We start from the raw sequence: 19,343 nt of genomic DNA, 5'->3' as shown, positions 1-19,343 counted from the left end.
TTTTCAAAATATAAAAATAAGTGAAAGATAATAAAACACAATAATCCACATGTAAATGAAGGAAGTGAATTAATTAGTTTTCATTCAGGCAAATTTATTGTCTAATACTTTTGCTGCCTGACACATAGGAAGGCATCATAAGTAATTGTGCTGTCAAAGACAGTGAGAGTTTTAATGGTCTCATTGATTCCTGAACTCTTAATGCTTAAAAAGATTTAAACATGGGAAAGAATTTAACGTCATTAAAATGGGTTCTGTTTTTGTGTGAATTGTAATCATGTCTAAAGTGTTAACAACAGAATGGAAACAAGAAAGCATAATCCTTATAATCATAATGCTGATGAAGATTTTGGGGGGAAATACTAATAAAGCCAAATTCAGGATCTGAAATATCTATCTTAGGGTTTTACTGCTGTGAGGATACACCATGAATGTGACAACATTTATACAACAAAACATTTAATTGGGGCTATCTTGCAGATCAAAGGTTTAGTCCATTGTTATCATGGCAGGAAGCATGGCTGCAAATGGGCAGACATAGTACTGCAGAGGAAACTCAGAGTTAAACATCTGGGGTCACAGGCAGCAGGGAGAGAGAGAGAGGCATCTGAAACCTCAAAGCCTACCCCCAGTGACACACTTCCACAAACCAGGCCACACGTACTACAACATAGCCATAACAAGGCACAATGATAATCATATGCCCTGATGACCCTGCATTCAAATGTATGAGTTTATGGAGGACAATCTTATTCAAACCACCTCCTTCCATGCCCTAACCCCCACCGGGTTTTAGCCATCACAATGAAAAAATGCATTCAGTCCAACATCACAGTCTCAATCCTTTTAAAAAGTCCAGACTCCAGCATCTCTTCTGAGACTCTAGGCAGTTTCATAACGGTAATCTATAGAATCAAGCTAACAAGCAGATCACAAATCTATAACACAAATGGCACAGGATATACATTACCATTTTCAAAGGGAAGAAAGGAATCATGGTGAAAAGATGCTAAGGAACACCAGATGGACGAATGCCAACCTCTGAAAGAGTTTGGCTCTTCAGATCTCTAGAACCTTTCAAGCTTCACTGACTGCAGCACACTTCTCTTTTTTAGGTTGATATGGAATCTTGTCAGCAGTTTTCCTCAATAGATGTCCCTTGACTCTGCCATCTCCAACATCTTGAAGTCTCCAGTGAAATCCAAGCTTCACCATCACCGCTTAATGCAATGGCCTCTATGGGTCTCCATGCAGGGACACCCATTCCCCCACACATGGCCTCAGTGGTTTGACTTTGTCATAGAGAGAGATTCCATAACCTCTTTCTTGTATCTTTATCCATAAACTCAGAACCACATGGTTGATGCTGCCATGTTATAGGCTGAACTATGGCTCTCTTGTTCAAACTCATTTTTACCAGATTTCTGGTTTTGATGGATTTCTTCACCTCCTAGGCTTGGCTGTTCTGGAACTAACTCTGTAGACCAGGATAACCTTGACCTCATAAATCCACTTACCTCTGCCTCCCAAGTGCTAGAATTAAAAGGGTTGTGACACACACCAGGACCTAATAGTTTTTTAATTCTTTTTCACAAGTTGAAAACAATTCTAGGTTGGGTCAGGCTCTGAGATTTTTATTCCATTTATTCTATTTGCAAATAGTTATTTTTAATTTGTTTATTTTCTTGAACACAGTATTTAACTCCTTTATACTTCCTCCTGCCTTTTTCTCTTCAAACTGTACATTTTGTATTTTTCATTGCTCAGCTTGCTCCCTTTCATTTCAGTCTGCATAATGGTAGCCACGGATAACAAGGCAACACAAGAAATACTAGGCTGTCTGAAAATCTTCTCTGTCAGAGATGTTAATCCATACCTTTTCAATGTAGCTTTAGGCAGATATTTTCTTTGCAAGGGAAGAAAAATGCCACATTCATTGTCAAAATATTACAAGAACAGTCCCTAGACCATGTGATAATATTCTTCCCCTTCAAAAGTTCCATATTGATTTCAGCACCACTGTCTTTCTTATTCCTAATACACTGGCCCATTACATTCTTCCTAACAGTTTCACTGTGTTTCTTATCCAAAGTCCCAGTATCCATATTCCTCCAAACCAAAGTATGATAAGGCTTATCACAGCAGTGCCTGGGTTGTTAATACCAACTTCTCTCTTGGGGTTTTACTGCTGTGAAGGATTACCACCATGATCATGACAAATCTTATAAAGAAAAATATTTAATTGGCGATGGCTTACAGTTCGGAGTTTTAATTCATTGTCATCATGGAAGGAAGCATGTTGCCATGCAATGCTGGAGAAGGAGCTGAGAGTTCCCTTAGCAGGAAGCAAGAAAAGAAAGAGAGAGCAAGAAAGAGAGAGGGAGGTTCTCTTTTGAGCTTCTGATACCTCAAAGGCCAGCCCTAATGATAAACTTCCACCAAGAAACCACACCTGCTCCAACAAGGCCAAACCTCCTAATAGTGCCACTCTGGTGACCAAGCACTAAAAACTATAAGTCTATGGGGACTAAGTTTATTCAAACCCCCACATTATCTTTTAGGAGAAATGTTTGTATAAAGGAATAGAGGTTACATGGTGAGCAGTAGATATAAATAGCTAGACATTCCAAGTGCTATTTTAAAAAAATGAAACATTAACTATAATCAATTTTATATTGAACATTAATTATCTTCAATGGTGCCTTTAGAAGCCTGGAATACAGATTTAGATGCCTTTAGAAGGAGAAATACAGCTGCATTTATTTTTGTGAATTAAGAGAATAGGAATCTTTCACTGCATGCTGTTCAAGTGCTCCCACCCACACTCAAGTGTTCTATCTTTTTCTAATAATATTTATTTATGTTGCATTAACTTATCCTTTGGCTTATTTCAGTTGTCTTTTTTTGTAGGGATAATGAGTTGTGTATGCTGACACTGCTTTAAATACCAATTAATAGTGTATAATTGATTAAAATATTTTATACTATTGGTACACATATTTGCTAAGTAAGCATTGTGTGTGCATTCATTATACAATTACAAATGCATTAAAATGCCTGCATTATGTTACTTTACATGTGAATATAGCATTCTTCTGTAGATCTCTTTATGTGTACTTCAAACCTAATCTTATTTACATATTTCTCTATTCATTTCAAACTCCTTGCAGTGCTCTTTTTTATATAAAATTGAGATTACTTATTTGTCAAGGTTTTAAAGTCTATTCAATGGTAGAATGGGAAATTAATATTCCATTATTAGCAACAAGTTTTATTAATTTCCCAAGTCCTGGAAGTGTGTTGCTGCATTTATTATGTTCTTACCACCTCGTAATAGCATGCACAACAGGAGTCGTTTTTCCTGAAGGCTATGTTTTACCAAACTTTGTCAAAGTTTAAGATGACTGTTTTAAAGATGAAAGTACTTCAAATTCATTGGTGTTCTGATTCTTTATTGTTACTTATAAAAGCACATGACTCATAACTCTTAAACAACTTATCCACAATGTGCCTAGATGAGTGAACATCATCCTCCACTTCCTTGAGGGTGGCATTCACAATGTCCTGACACGGAATCATGACCATATTCATTTTACATTTTAGTGCCAGCTCTGTTTTGTAAGCAATGTCATTGATATCTCATCTTTTTGCTTTTGGTAACTGTATAGCCAGGAAAAAGTGCAGAACCTTCAGAACATCTGCTTATATGTAGCTGTCTCTGCTCTGTGTAATAATTTCAGTAAACACTACAAGTAGAAAATGTTAAATAAAATATGGTTATAAGCAAATATCTGTGGAATATCCTAGTGGATGGTAAAATAAACAGAGACCATTAGCACCATGTATCTTTCTGCTTTGATATACTATAAAACAATCTGATAATGTTTTGGTGTTAATGCTGCTGTGTAATCTTAGTAGATTATACTGTTCAGCAGCTCAATATTTTAAAATAATTGCACTGTTTCAAAGTGCTGAAAGATTGCTAAGAGGAGTGTTTCATGATTGCACATATGACACTTAGCTCATTTCTAGGGTGTCATGAGGATAATTAAACACATGGTATTTTTAAATTCTTTACTAAGAGTCACTAGAATATATTACATGATATTCTGTAATGTACATCAAACATTTGAATGCAAATTTACTGTGAAAATAAGAAATTTGAAAAATGATCTCATTCCTTACAATATCTCTATCAACTTATACTATTGAAGAAAAAAACATATAAAGTTATTTAAAAACTTACATATTTTGCTACATAGTACTTTGCTACACTTAAGTTTGAAACTAGTAAAAAAATATGTGTGATCTTAGTATACAATTACTAAATACGCAAGAATGTAACCATCTTTTAACTTACAATAACATCCACAAGGTAGTATTTTGTTCCATTTACTTTTTGCTTCTTTTTCTGTCTGAGCCAGTTACAAAACCTCTGAAAAATAAGTTAAATTATCACTCATTTGACACTCATAGATGACAAGTTGTGAAATGTCCTAAGGCAGTTTTCTGTCTTGTAAAAGTCTTACTTTTTATAAATACTCATGAATTTCAATGTAGAAATATAAATGTATTTCATAATAAGCTTCTTCTGTAAACCTTGGTGGGAAATTTACATTTAGCTCTCTTAAATCTCACCACAACTAATTTTCTTTGCACTCCGAAGCCTTCATTGCCTCTATATCATGCTATAACCTACTATGACACACACACAAGCATATAGACTGTAGTTGAACTATTTTATTTCGTAATAAGGAAAACCACAGTAGACACGTTAGAAAATGCCATGAACTAGAACTGAAACAACACTTCTTGTAATATGTATCTGGAATTCATTTTCAATAATATTCATAGTTGAACTCATAGTTCATTAAAGAAAATCAAAGACTGCAAGAAAATATGTTAGCTCATAATAGTATATCAATTATTCAATAAAGGATGTTTCTTTTAATCTATAGTGAAATGGTCTGTTAGTTTGAGGCCCAAAATATAAATGTGCATGACATCATTCAATAAAAATATTTAAGTACTATTTAGTAACAGTGTAAAACAGAGAAGCAGTAAAGGATGAAGAGATGGGGAAATCCACTGTAATTACAATGTGGATTATGTTCATTTCATCATTTTAATAACTATTGTCATAGTTCAATAGTATATATTATGGATTCTTTGGCCCAATTCTATACAGTAAAAAAAATCATTTCACCCTCTTTACTTTTGAAGAGTGATGAACAATAAAAGATATATGTTAGCCTTATTATTCCTATGAACAATGTTTGAACAAAGATTCTGAAGATCCCGCTGAGGATGTTACACAGGGTCAGAGGTTTGAAGAAAATTAAAAAGTAACTATTTATAAGTTGAGTAGAATAATACTTCAAGCATCCTGATAGTGGATTATGTGAAAAAAAAAAATACTGGGCCATGCCAAATTTGATCAAATAGTGCACTTTTGATTTACTATGTATTTGGAGCCTAGAACTTCAGGACTGTGATGTTCTCTTGGTGGGTTGTTTTAAATGAGAATGAAGTGTCTTTCCTCATCTTTTTTGATTAATTTTGGTAGAAAGCCTATTTTATTATTTGTTAGAATGCCTAATCTAACTTGTTTCTTAGGTCTGTTTGTTTGGAAAACATTTCTCCAGCCCCTTACTCTGAGGTAATATCTATTTTGTTGATGAGATGTGTTTCTTGTATGCAGTAGAATGTTTGGTCCTGTTTACGCATCCATTCTGTTATCCTGTGTCTTCTTATTAGAGAGTTAAGTCCATTGATGGTGAGAGATATTTATGACCAATGATAATTCCTTTTACTATGATGTTGGTGGTAGTAGTGTGTTTATGTATTGTCTAATTTTACTTTTGGTGTTGTGAAGTTATTTATATACTGTGTTTTCTTAAGAGTGTTAGACCTCCTTGGGTTGGAGTTTTCTTTCTAGTATCTTCTGAAGGGGTAGGCTTGTGTGTAAATACTGTCTAAATTTGGTTTTCTCATGGAAAATATTGTTTTTTCCTGGTATGGTTTTTGAAAGAATTGCTGGATATAGTAGTCTGGCCTGACATCTGTGATCTTTTAAGGTCTGCATTACATTTGCCCACGCCTTTCCTGTCTGTCATAGTCTGTTGAGAAGTCAGTATGATTCTGATACTTTTGTCTTTATAGTGTTTTTATTATTATGTGGTAGGAGGAATTTCTTTCCTGTCTGATCTATTTGGTGTTCTGTAAACCCCTTACATTTTTAAAGACATCTCTTTTTTTAGGTTGGGGAAATTTTCTTCTATAATTTTCTTGAAAATTGTATCCAGTCATTGGAGCCAGATCTTCTCTTTCTTCTCTTTCTTTTCTGTTTCTTCTATTTCTGTTCTATTCTTAGCTCTGTTCTGCTAGCTGTGTCCTAATTGGACATATTGGCAAGGAATTCAGGGTGTGGGTTTTTAACCTGTGTCATCCAGTGAGATACTGCAGGTCTCCTCAAGGTAGCTTTAGATTGTATTTGTATGTCTGTGGGATCTGGAGTCATCTACAGGATAGTGGATGGTAACTTGGAGGTCTGAGGTGATGCCATGCATGTCTGGCAGCCAGGATCCTCTCCTCTCTCTGGAGGCAACAGGAATAGACACTGGCATTTCAGGGTTAGCAGCATAGTGGCTTGCTTTCCCAGTAAACACTGTGCTTCTGGTTCTAAGACTCAGCTAGAAAAAGTCCCATCTTTGTCCTTGGACACTGTATGTTCCTATTGTCCAGACTGTCACCACAAGGAGATCACTAGGATCGGATATTAGGACCCTGTCTCTGGTATGCAGGAGGTATCTCTGGAGAAGCAGGAAGAGTCTGGGGTCTGTATCAGGAGCTGTGAATTACTGGAACTCAGGAGTTGTGTTTGAGTAGGTTGAAGACCTCAGGTGCTGTGAGTTAGGACCTTGTGTGACTCTTGGACCCAGAAGTCATTCAGTGGCAAAAGGAGGATGCTTGAATTAACTTCCTCATGCCATGCAGATAACAACTGCTTTCAACTCCGCCTCTGAGTTATCTCAAACCTTCCTGTGGCCTCTACTAGCTCCTGTAAAAATATGCCATGCTAACACATACAACATTCAAGTAAGAATATGCATAAATACATATATGTGTGCACACATGCACACACATACATATATGAATACATATAATTAAATAAATGAGTTAATATAAGTCTTCACAAAATCAAGTGTGGGAAATAAGTGAGAAAGGTGGTAGAATGAGAAAAAGCACTTCCTAATGTACTGTGCCAATATTAAGTTTCAGTTGTACAGATTTAACTTGAGTCTTCATGAAGTTGTAATAAGATAGCTTTTAGGATGGAGATTTCCATTTATTTGCTTATTTCTAGATGAGCAGGGATGAAAAAAATACAGCTCTATTATCAGTCTGAGGAAGGTACACCTTCAGGGAGCTTAGTCTATGATCTGGAATCCATAATAGAACAGGACAGCAGTCAAGACTCACTAAGATCCAAAGAGGAAGCTGCCAACTCATTTGTGGTTTTGTCAGAAACTGGCTGTTTTCCCTCTGCTGCCCTCTCTAAATTAAATGTAGTTTCTAGATAGGCTCCCAGCCATTGTGGATAGGCACTGAGACGTATTGGTGCCTGAAATAGGACTTCTTGGGACCACTCTTGGAGTCACTTCTAAACAGGAAAGAGCTCTCTTCTTTGAGAGAAGTATACTTTGTTGCCCTAGAACTTGGTATAACTTTTCTATTGTTTCATGCACCGGAATATTCATTTTTTTCAATTGGTTAAACTAAGAAGACACAACGTTGAGGACTGTGTTTAGAAAAGCTCAGGACATGTCATAAATCTTCATACATAATCTCACAAAATGAATCACGAGAACTCAATAAAAATGAATGAAATCCCCATCCTTATTCCTCTTTCACTTTCCAGTCTCCAAGTGACACCACATGCTGGTGAGGATGTGGGGAGAGAGGAACACTCCTTCATTGCTGGTGGGAATGCAAACTAGTACAGCCACTTTGGAAATCTATCTGGTGCTATCTCAGAAAAATGGGAATAGGGCTTCCTCAAGACCCAGCTATTCCACTCCTTGGAATATACCCAGAAGATGCTCCAGCACACAACAAGAACATTTGCTCAACCATGTTCATAGCAGCCTTATTCATAATAGCCAGAACATGGAAACAGCCTAAGTGTCCCTCAGTAGAAGAGTGGATAAAGAAACTGTGGTACATATACACTATGGAATACTACTCAGCTATTAAAAACAAGGAATTCCCGAAATTTGTGGATAAATGGATAGAGCTAGAAATGATCATAATGAGTGAGTTAACCCAGAAGCAGAAAGAATCAAATGGTATATACTCACTTATATCTGCATACTAGCCCAAGGGCCATGTCCCACGAAAGCCTTCACTTACCAGGAAACTGGGATAGAGGGGAAGGCATCCTATTGGGACTCTAAATGAGAGACGCATGGGAGAACAGCAAAATAAAAGGATACAGAGGGTCCTAGAAATCTACAAGTACAACAATATGATAGGCAGATTTGGGCCCAGGGGTCCCGCTCAAAAAAAAAAAAAAAAAAAGAATAAGATTACATCATTCACCTAACAGCAACAACATCATGTTCTAAATGGAGTTGTTAGTTTTGTTGTGATCTTTAAGATTTAATGGTTCTTTTTTTTTTTTTATAAATTTTTTTTTATTAATTTATTCTTGTTACATCTCAATGTTTATCCCATCCCTTGTATCCTCCCATTCCTCCCCCCCCCCATTATCCCATTACTCCCCTCCCCTATGACTGTTCCTGAGGGGGATTACGTCCCCCTATATATTCTCATAGGGTATCAAGTCTCTTCTTGGCTACTTGCTGTCCTTCCTCTGAGTGCCACCAGGTCTCCCCCTCCAGGGGACATGGTCAAATGTGAGGCACCAGAGTACGTGAGAAAGTCGTATCACACTCTCCACTCAACTGTGGAGAATATTCTGACCATTGGCTAGATCTGGGAAGGGGTTTAAAGTTTACCTCCTGTATTGTCCTTGGCTGGTGCCTTAGTTTGAGCGGGACCCCTGGGCCCAAATCTGCCTATCATATTGTTCTACTTGTAGATTTCTAGGACCCTCTGTATCCTTTTATTTTGCTGTTCTCCCATGCGTCTCTCATTTAGAGTCCCAATAGGATGCCTTCCCCTCTGTCCCAGTTTCCTGGTAAGTGAAGGCTTTCGTGGGACATGCCCTTTGGGCTAGTATGCAGATATAAGTGAGTATATACCATTTGAGTCTTTCTGCTTCTGGGTTAACTCATTCACTATGATCATTTCTAGCTCAATCCATTTATCCACAAATTTCGGGAATTCCTTGTTTTTAATAGCTGAGTAGTATTCCATAGTGTATATGTACCACAGTTTCTTTATCCACTCTTCTACTGAGGGACACTTAGGCTGTTTCCATGTTCTGGCTATTATGAATAAGGCTGCTATGAACATGGTTGAGCAAATGTTCTTGTTGTGTGCTGGAGCATCTTCTGGGTATATTCCAAGGAGTGGAATAGCTGGGTCTTGAGGAAGCCCTATTCCCATTTTTCTGAGATAGCACCAGATAGATTTCCAAAGTGGCTGTACTAGTTTGCATTCCCACCAGCAATGAAGAAGTGTTCCTCTCTCCCCACATCCTCGCCAGCATGTGGTGTCGCTTGAATTTTTGTCTTAGCCATTCTGATGGGTGTAAGATGGAATCTCAGAGTTGTTTTGATTTGCATTTCTCTGATGACCAGAGATGTTGAGCATTTCTTAACAGCATGGTACTGGCACAGCAACAGGCTGGTTGATCAGTGGAATCGAATCGAAGACCCAGATATGAATCCACACACATATGGTCACTTGATTTTTGACAAAGAAGCCAAATCCATTCAAGGTAAAAAGGATAGCATCTTCAACAAATGGTGCTGGTCTAACTGGAGGTCTATGTGTAAAAAAATGCAACTGGACCCATATTTGTCACCTTGCACAAAACTCAAATCCAAGTGGATTAAAGACCTCAACATAAAACCAGAGACACTAAGCCACTTAGAAGAAAAAGCAGGAAAGAGCCTGGAACATATTGGCACAGGAGACAACTTCCTGAACAGAACACCAACGGCCCAGGCCTTAATGTCAACCATTAATAAATGGGACCTCATGAGGCTGAGAAGCTTCTGTAAGGCAGGAGACACTGTCAAGAGAACAAAGCGACAGCCTACAGACTGGGAAAAAATCTTCACCAACCCTACATCTGACAAACGTCTAATATCCAGAATATATAAGGAACTCAAGAGATTTAATGGTTCTTTATGACTCTTACATCATGCACCTCCAATTTCACTCATCTCCCCTCCCTCTTACCTGCTCTCCACCCTTTGTAATTCCCTCCAGCAAAGAAAACATATCTTGTGGAAACTGTAGTGCATCACCACCCTGTGTCCCCTTTTGTTCATAATTCTTTGCTTAAAACTGTGGAAGGAATCTCTTGTGTATTGTATGGATGCAATGCCTGTCAATAAAAAGAACTATGGTGGAAGCAGAAAATAGGTGCGACATCTGGCAGGCAGAAGGGATTCTGGGATAGAGTTGGCTGGCAAGAGGTGAGGTGAAATGATGCGTGTTGCCTGAGCTCAGGTAATCAGCCACATGGCAGAATGTAAATTAATATAATGGGCTATTTTAAGTTTTGGACTAATCAGGAAATAGCCTAGCTAGGTGGCCTAGGTATTTGTATAAAATCTAATGGATCTCATGAGTCATTATTCTGTGAGCTAAGGGACAGGGAGAAAAGCATAACGGCATCCTATAACATGTTAATGTTTATTGCAATGACTCTGTGGTCTAAAATTCAAGGCCTCTGGCTTCTGCTACTCTATTAACACTGGAAATTCCCTACCACTCCTCAGATATCCTGCTGTTGCCCAGTATCATATATTAATGCTAGGAAAAATTTCAGTTTACTTGTACTAGTTCTTATAATGGAAAAAAAAACATATGAAGTTTCTCACACAGGAGGAAGGAGTATGCAATAACTACATCATAATGGTAGCACTCAGAAGGCAGAGGCAGGCAAATCTTGAGTTTGAGTCCAGGCTGACCTACGAGGCTAGTTCTAGCCTAGCTGGAGTTATACAGTAATGCTTTGTGTAACTAAATAAAGGAATAGTAAATTAAATTAAAAAAACAACTCATTAATGATTTCAAATACTTGACTTTTTGTCACTGTAGAAATACAAGTTCGCTCTCTACATACATACATTTATACATACATACATACATACATACACACATACACAGACATACACACATAAACACACATACACATATACACATTACAAGATAGGAAATCACTTAAAATAAACCTCAGCTTAAACAGGATGTATGTATTCAGGTAATTTTTCCTGTGATTATTCTAAATATAATGTACAAACTCATAAAATCCTTAGGAAAAGCCGTTTGTGGCATGCATACTTTACATTAATGAAGTAAATTTAGCTCTTTCTAAGAATTCATTCCACTATTTTAATTTCATAAAGACATAGATTGAAAACAATGCAGAAAGCTACTCTTCAATTGTCATCACTGATATTTTTCAAAGCGCCAGTGAATCATGTTCAGTAAACTCTAACAGAATTGTCTAATTAGTAATTTTTGCAAGATGGAAGATACAGCTTCAATCACAGAAAAGTAATTCATTTTATATAAAATTATATCACCTACTTCTCCCTTATAAAATACAGTAAAATGCAATATAAGAAAAAATGATTTTTGCAAAGATGAAAGAAATAGAGACAGAAATAAATGCCAGAGTAAAGTTGAAGTAGAGCAGCAGAGGTGGAGGAGAGATGTCTAAGTGAAACTGGTCTCCAGATCTAGGACAAACTTAGTCTCTGGTGCTTTGAATGCTGACTGCTCAGAGGTACACTGACTGCAGGGCACTGTGGCCTCTCTTAGGTTTGTGAATTTTCTGTGAGCACCTAAGGTGTATACTATGTGGCATTATGTTTTTCCATGCTGCAAAGACAAAATCGTTACTTCAAAGTCGATTGTCATTTTGTTTTGTTTTGTTGCTGTGTATTATGTTTTTCTTGAAAAGGATCAACTTCCTTGAAGAATTTATATGAGTGGTCCCTAGAAATGAGGGCAGCCTCTTAATCTAGCAGTCACACATGCTCAAACTTTCTGTTGATTTAAATATATATTTCTCAGCAGAACTCTGCCCTCAATTGCTAAGCCATAGAGGACTACTTAAGATAGTAAGAATAAGGAGTTATATGAATCAATAGCATCAGAAAATACCTCTATCTACACCTGTGGAGTCACACTCAGTTCACAGACACACACAAACACACACACATTATTATTTATATCAGCCTATTTGTCTGCTTATCTCACAGATCAATGGCTTTTCATTGCATTGCTTTTCACTACAGACCTCCACACCAAGGGACTTTTCTTATAGTCATTCGATAACTGGGAACAATGCTTAACAAATAACTTAGGATAGCATAATACTGCTTTACACCCTCCCTCCCTCCTTCCCTTCTTCCTTCCATTTCTCCCTTCTTTGTATCTCTTTTCTTCTATTTCACACTCTTGTGGACCAGAGTCTCCCTACGTAAGCCAGGAAGCCTTTAAATTTATGGTACACCAGTGTCAGCTACATTAATTTACAAATACCCGAACTCAGATCTGATTCATATTATCTCAGTTGAACAGATTAATAAACAACCATCAAAACGAAGCAGATATTAGAATTTAGTAAGTTCTTTAGTTATTTAAAACTTACATATCTTATTGTTCAACTATCTATGTCCTTATCTTACCCTGCTTTTGTTGACATGTACTAATTTTTCAAACCAACGCATTAAATTGTTGTCTTTAAGTATGTGGTTGCATATAGTCTGCTTACATGACCATTCATAACCTTTTCTTATCTGCTTACACATTTCTGTTGGGGTTGATCTGGAGCTGTTATGAATTCAAATATTTTTTGTTTGTCCTGCAAGATTTTTATGAGAAAATTCTCACATCTTCAAAATGATATGGCGTAAACTTTACCTCCAAAATTATCCATCATTGGCTAAATAAAGGTGCCTGTAGCCTGGACTGGGAAGAGAGAGGTAGGCAGAGCTAAGGTGTTGGGCCTTGAGGGTTGGAGGGAGACCAGCAGGAAAGAGCACAGAAGAAGAAGGTCACCATGGGTTAGTATGAGCTAGAAACACGAGGCTTGGAAGAGTTTGCTCCAATAATTGGCATGATGGAGAAGCAGCCCAAATGGTAAACATGTGCAATTATTTATGGAGGTTTTGTTTGGGAAGTAATCAAGATAGCTTAGAGGGATAACATCTTTCCAGCCCCAGTGCAGGAAGGCTTAGTAAAACTCTAACAGGTTTCTGTGTCTTTTATTTATAATGCAGGTTAAGCAATAACTAACACTTTACTAGTTATATGAATCAATATTAAATAGTAATAATCACTCTACACACTTCCACAGATCTCTCCTCCCACTTTCCACAACTATCATCCTCAATTTTTTAAAGAATTAAATATATTCTTTGCTTATTATAAAAAAAAAAACCTGATAACTGCTTTTTAAACACTGGTCTATTATGGCAAGCACTTATGTTTGCCAGATTTTTCCATTTTTCTGAAAATTTTATGCCTGAATTTATGGCTTAATAATGCATCATATTGTTGGGTATGCAGGCATGATGATCTCTTTATCACTTCATTAATAGATGTGCGCCTAGGCTGATTCCTTAATTTGGCTACCACAAAAAGTGTCATAATAAAGTTTAGTTTTACAATTAAGCTTGGTTGTTCAGGGGTTAAGATGTTTTTAGGTATAGATAGACGTTTTAAATTGATAGAGATGAAATATGATATTGATTTACATTCAGGATTGTAGACTCATCAAGACAGGAAAGATGTTTTTCTCCAAGGTTGCCAAATATAAATAGCCAAAACACTCTGAATGCAAAGTTTATATAATTCCTGGTTGTTTCATGGTTTTTCTTGCTGTATATAGTTTAAAAACTGAAGAAAAAAAAAGCACTGGTGTGCAGGTACTTCTATCATATACCAACCTTTGTTCCTAATCTCCAAAATGGTTTCACCACCAGCAATGTTTTCTCTTTCATGATATATGTTCTGATTGGGATGTTATCACATTCCCGTATAGTTTTGATTTATATGTTACTTATGTAAGTACATTGGATATGTTTCATGTATGTATTGATCATTTGAATCTCTTTGAGAACTTCTTTTTCAAGTCATTTCACCAAAATTTTAATATATCACCCTTTTATGCTTGTATATTTTTATATTTACTTATTTTGCACATGAGCAGATGGCAGATAGTTTTTCCCACTCTCTCTGCTTTGCTGTACAGAAGCCTTTTAATTAAAGAAACTACACTTTGTCTTCTTCTGAGAATACTGTATTATTCTACTATGAATAGCCCATCGGCTGTCCCATCCATGTTCATGCTATAAAAATACATGCTACTATAAATCAAGAACAGCAACAAAATTCTAATGTAAAACAACGTCAACAAAAAATAGCTAGTATTTTCTTCTCTTAAATGGCTTAAAAATTATGCTCAATTCTTCTCTTTCCCTCTTTTTTTTTTTCACATAAACTTAATTTGCATGGTATCTGCAAAGGAATTCTTGCTAAACATGGCAATATGAAAGTTGTGTTTATACAAATTTGCATAATATATTTCAAATAGTTGTTTTATAAATATATAAATCCATCACTTTGAGGGAATTAATCTGTCTCTGTAGGAGGGATTTTTTTTCCAAGATTCTCTTTAAACACTCTCTTTAAGCTTTTAGCTTTCTAAAATATCTATTCAAAAGGAATTTCACATCTAAAAAGAAGACACAGTCTATTACACAGTCTTGATATTTCACTATGTAATACACTGTTAAGAAACATAGGGATAACAATTTTAATTTGTATTTCTCCAGGTTTAGAAATAATACTATTGGAAATGAAATAATTCAGAATATAATTTCAATACCTTGAAGCCTTGAATGATAATAGATGTGATTCTGATTAATAAATTTTCCATAAAATAAGTAATTTTCATGCATTAAAAATAAGGCAAGAGTAGTATAAAAGAAAAAAAATCATTAAGTATTTGACAAACCAACATAAATTTAATTTGATAAATTTATCATAGGTACTCAATCATCTTTGCTTACAACAGAACCTACAATTTTGTCTCATAATCAAACTAGGATTTTCTACAAGTGAATGATTTTAGAGTCTGATTTTTCTAAAATATTCCAAAAAGAATCTTGAAGTCTTAACTTTGTTGGCATTTTCTTTACAAATAGTTAAGATTCTCTTCTGACAAGTTGTCTTTTAATGTCCAGAACTCTCACACAATATATATATATATATATATATATATATATATATTCCCTAATACATAGTAAAATATATACTTTAGGTGTAGTTTACTTGAAATGATTAATGAACTCTTTTGGTTAAAGTTATTTATTTAATGCTATATCTATATTTTCCATGGATATATTAGCTAGAATGGAATGAAACATAGTGTGAATTTGTGGGTAAACCAACAGAGTAACTAAAATCTTAGCTCTTCACGAAATCAAAATGTACAATAGTAATAAATATGTATTTTATAAAAAATAAGAAGAGTCTGGGGTAAGTATCCATGCTAAGATTATTTACTAAGCAATCATAAGGACATTAGCATAAATTTCTGCATCCAAGTAATAGACCAGATGTGGCTGATGGCTTCGGTAACCTCATCATTGTTGGAACTTGGGAACCTATTGGCCAGTCATCCCAGCCCAAAAGAAAAGGTAAACCAAAGTACATCCCAAGGCAATAAAGCACAGAACAATAAAGCAAGACACCTACTATCTTCTAGTCTCTGCATTTGTATCAACACGTTCATGCACAAGTACCACATTCACACAGCACACATTATCTCACACACACAACATGACAGTAACCGTCTGAGAAAAGTAAGTGTTCATAAAGGAAAGAACAATCTCAATTATTTCTATATTTCTTTTTGGTGTAAAGATATGACCGTTCAACAGTAAATAATATTATCTGTTTACATTTTTAAATAATCCGCATTAGTATCTTTGTAACAATTGTATGTTAACCTATGATCCCATATTTAGCAGTCTTCTCCAAATAATGAGGTCTATTTGCTGGAGAAATCTTAAGTGTTACTTTAGGCTAATTGGCAAAAATTATAATGAGTAAATGTAAACCCTCTTGTGAATTGCAAACCATATTTTCAAATTAGAACCATAATTAAAATGCTATGGTCGAGTAATTACAGTCATTAAATCTCCTATAGTGTTCCATAATTATTTTGGAATTGTATTTACTGATGTACTTCAAATCCCCCAATGTGTCATCTTCAGTGTAAGAAAATAGTGAAAACACCATACTTCTCCTCACCCTCCAGTTACCATGCAGGGTCCACATTCACTGAGGATTTCCTTTTTTTTTATTATTATTATTATTAATTTATTCATATTACATCTCAGTTGTTAGCCCATCCCTTGTATCCTCCCATTCCTCCCTCCTTCCCTCCTGCTTCCCCCCCCATTTCCCTCCCCTATGTCTGTGACTGAGGGGGACCTCCTCCCTCTGTATATGCTCATAGGGTATGGAGTCTCTTCTTGGTGACCTATTATCCTTCCTCTGAGTGCCACCAGGCGTCCTCATCCAAGGGACATGGTCAAATATGGGGCACCAGAGTTTGTGTGAAAGTCAGATCTCCTTCTCCACTTAATGGTGGAGAATGTCCTGTCCATCGGCTAGTCTGGGTAGGGGTTCGAAGTTTACTGTCTATATTTTCCTTGGCTGGTGCCATAGTTTAAAGAGGACTTCCTTATTCCTGTACAGTCAAACATTTGCAGCAACAGTCTTGTTTTCACTTGAACATATCAATTAACTTTCTGAGTAAGGTCTTTCAAAACGGTCAAGTTAGTATCAAGAGATTTCTGCTTGCATACCAGCACGTAGAGCTTACTGCAAATTGGCTTCTTCTCCCTCCATCTCTCTCTTCTTGCCTCGATCTCAAGAAAGTTGTAATAAAATAGCTGCTCTTCTCTGAATGAGTATTGTCTTGTGTAAAGGGAAATTAAACAATGGGTTATTTTGGTGGCAGATGATGCCTCACACTTGCCTTTAGACATTTAAATACTGAACTATGGTTGTTGAAGGACATTAAACTTTCTCTTAGTACAATTGTATACATTAAAATGCAATAAACTAATTAGAAATGCAAAAAAGTATTGTAAGGACATTAAATTCCAATTAATTCACAATGTATTTTTAGGTAGAGAAGATAACTCTTATGTTGAATTTTGTAGACCTGAGAGTTGAGATTATTTTATTTACTATCTATGGAGAACTAAATATGATTTAATGTCTTTGATTTATATATATATATATATATATTTATATATATAATGATATATTTACTAACTATATTCTTTTTTATGTGATTAGAGATTTTTAAAATTTTTGATTATAATTTATTCAAATTACATCCTGATTGTTATGCCCTTACTCCTTCCTACCCTTTTTCCATCTTCAGCTCCATTTCCCTTCTTCTAGATCTTTACAGGAGGGGACCTTCTCCCTTACGATCTGACCGCAACCTATCACGTCTCGTCAGGATAGCCTGCATCCCCTTCTGCTGTGTGCCTTCAGACCTTCCCAATAAGGAGGAGAGATCAAATCACAGACACCAGAGTTTATGTCAGGGGCAGTACCCATCCCACCCCCACCCAAGTGGAGAATGAGCTGTCCACCTGCTACATCTAAACAGGGGTCTAGCTACTTTGTTTTCAATGTCTTTGGTTGGTACATCAGTTTGTGCAGCACACCTGGGTCTAGATCCCCTGGGCTTGGTGATCTTCTTGTGGAGCTTTTGAGACATGATATAGTATCAACCTGAATGCTTTTATAATATAAAATGATAAACCACTAGACATTTCAACTAATAACAAATTGAGAACATACAAATATTGTGTTTTGTTTATACTTGTATGTACTGGGGAAGAAGTGGATCTGTGTTATATTCACTACTCAGTCTTTTACTGATCTTAGCTCTAAGACTTACAGTTGCATATTGAGATTCTGTAAAATGGCAACCAGTATAGTTACTTCATTAAAATATGAAAACATATCATTTAAATGTTTATTATATTTGTGTATCTTGACATTGAGTATATAATTTTATACATAATAATATTACATATACTCATACATTAGATATGCATACACACATATGCATACTACAGAAGTATTTGAGTTATACATTATATAAGTTAGGTAAAATTTTCCCACTGAAAAACATTATATATATATATATCAACAATGCTTTAAATTTCCATTATACCTAAGCATCTGAAAAATTGTCTGCCCCTCAATTAGACATCACTTTCACAAATGTGTGCTTTCCTTCACAAACTAACTGTACCTTTATTGTTTGGGATGAAAGTGTGTACTAGGGATATGTCTGTGATCCATCCAGAGAGATTCAAGTGTGCTGGATTAAAAATTCCTCTACAGTTGGTTTACTGAGCATGAAATAAAAAGCAATATAGATATTAAATGTGCATATAACTAAATTAAATTTAGAAATGAATGCCTCTCAGTAACTACTCTGCCTTGTTATTAATCAAAATGTCTGCAAATTTTACTTGCCTTTTGTTTAGGCATTTGTAAGATATGAGATACTTCTGATGTGGAGGTAAGAAAGGACACAATGGGAATATTTCTTTTGGTTTACTTAATTAGAAGCAGGTCTCAACCATGCAGATACTTCAGAATACAAATGCTGTAGAAAAGTATTTGGAATTATGCTATCCTGCCATAATGTAATTGAGAACTTATAATGTCTCAAATGCTATTAGCAACATATTTGCTCTCTTATTGGCTCATTAAATTCAGGAAAACAACTGTTCAAAGTAATAGAATTCAAATATTTGAATGAGTCATAAGGATATTTAGCAGGCTAATTAAATTTCTGCTTTCAGTGACCTTGGGTCTCTTTTCACCACAGAGATCATGTTTATAAAAATGTCCACCTATGTGTTAGAAAGAAGAAACTGAGAAAACATGTGGTAATGAATGGATAGTTGGAAGTCAATTTTTTATATGAAATATCATTTACAGGTATAAATTATGAATCCACTTTTGAAGAACATAAGTACATTCTTACAATAATTAATTTGGCATTGAATATGTTCACAGAGCTCAATGTGACAGAACTGAGGGAAAAAAATTACAGGATAATAAAAAGATCGTAAGCT

Source organism: Acomys russatus, chromosome 18 (assembly GCF_903995435.1).
Source record: "Acomys russatus chromosome 18, mAcoRus1.1, whole genome shotgun sequence".
NCBI classification, from domain to species: Eukaryota; Metazoa; Chordata; class Mammalia; order Rodentia; family Muridae; genus Acomys; species Acomys russatus.
Note: the sequence above shows the minus strand (reverse complement) of the source record.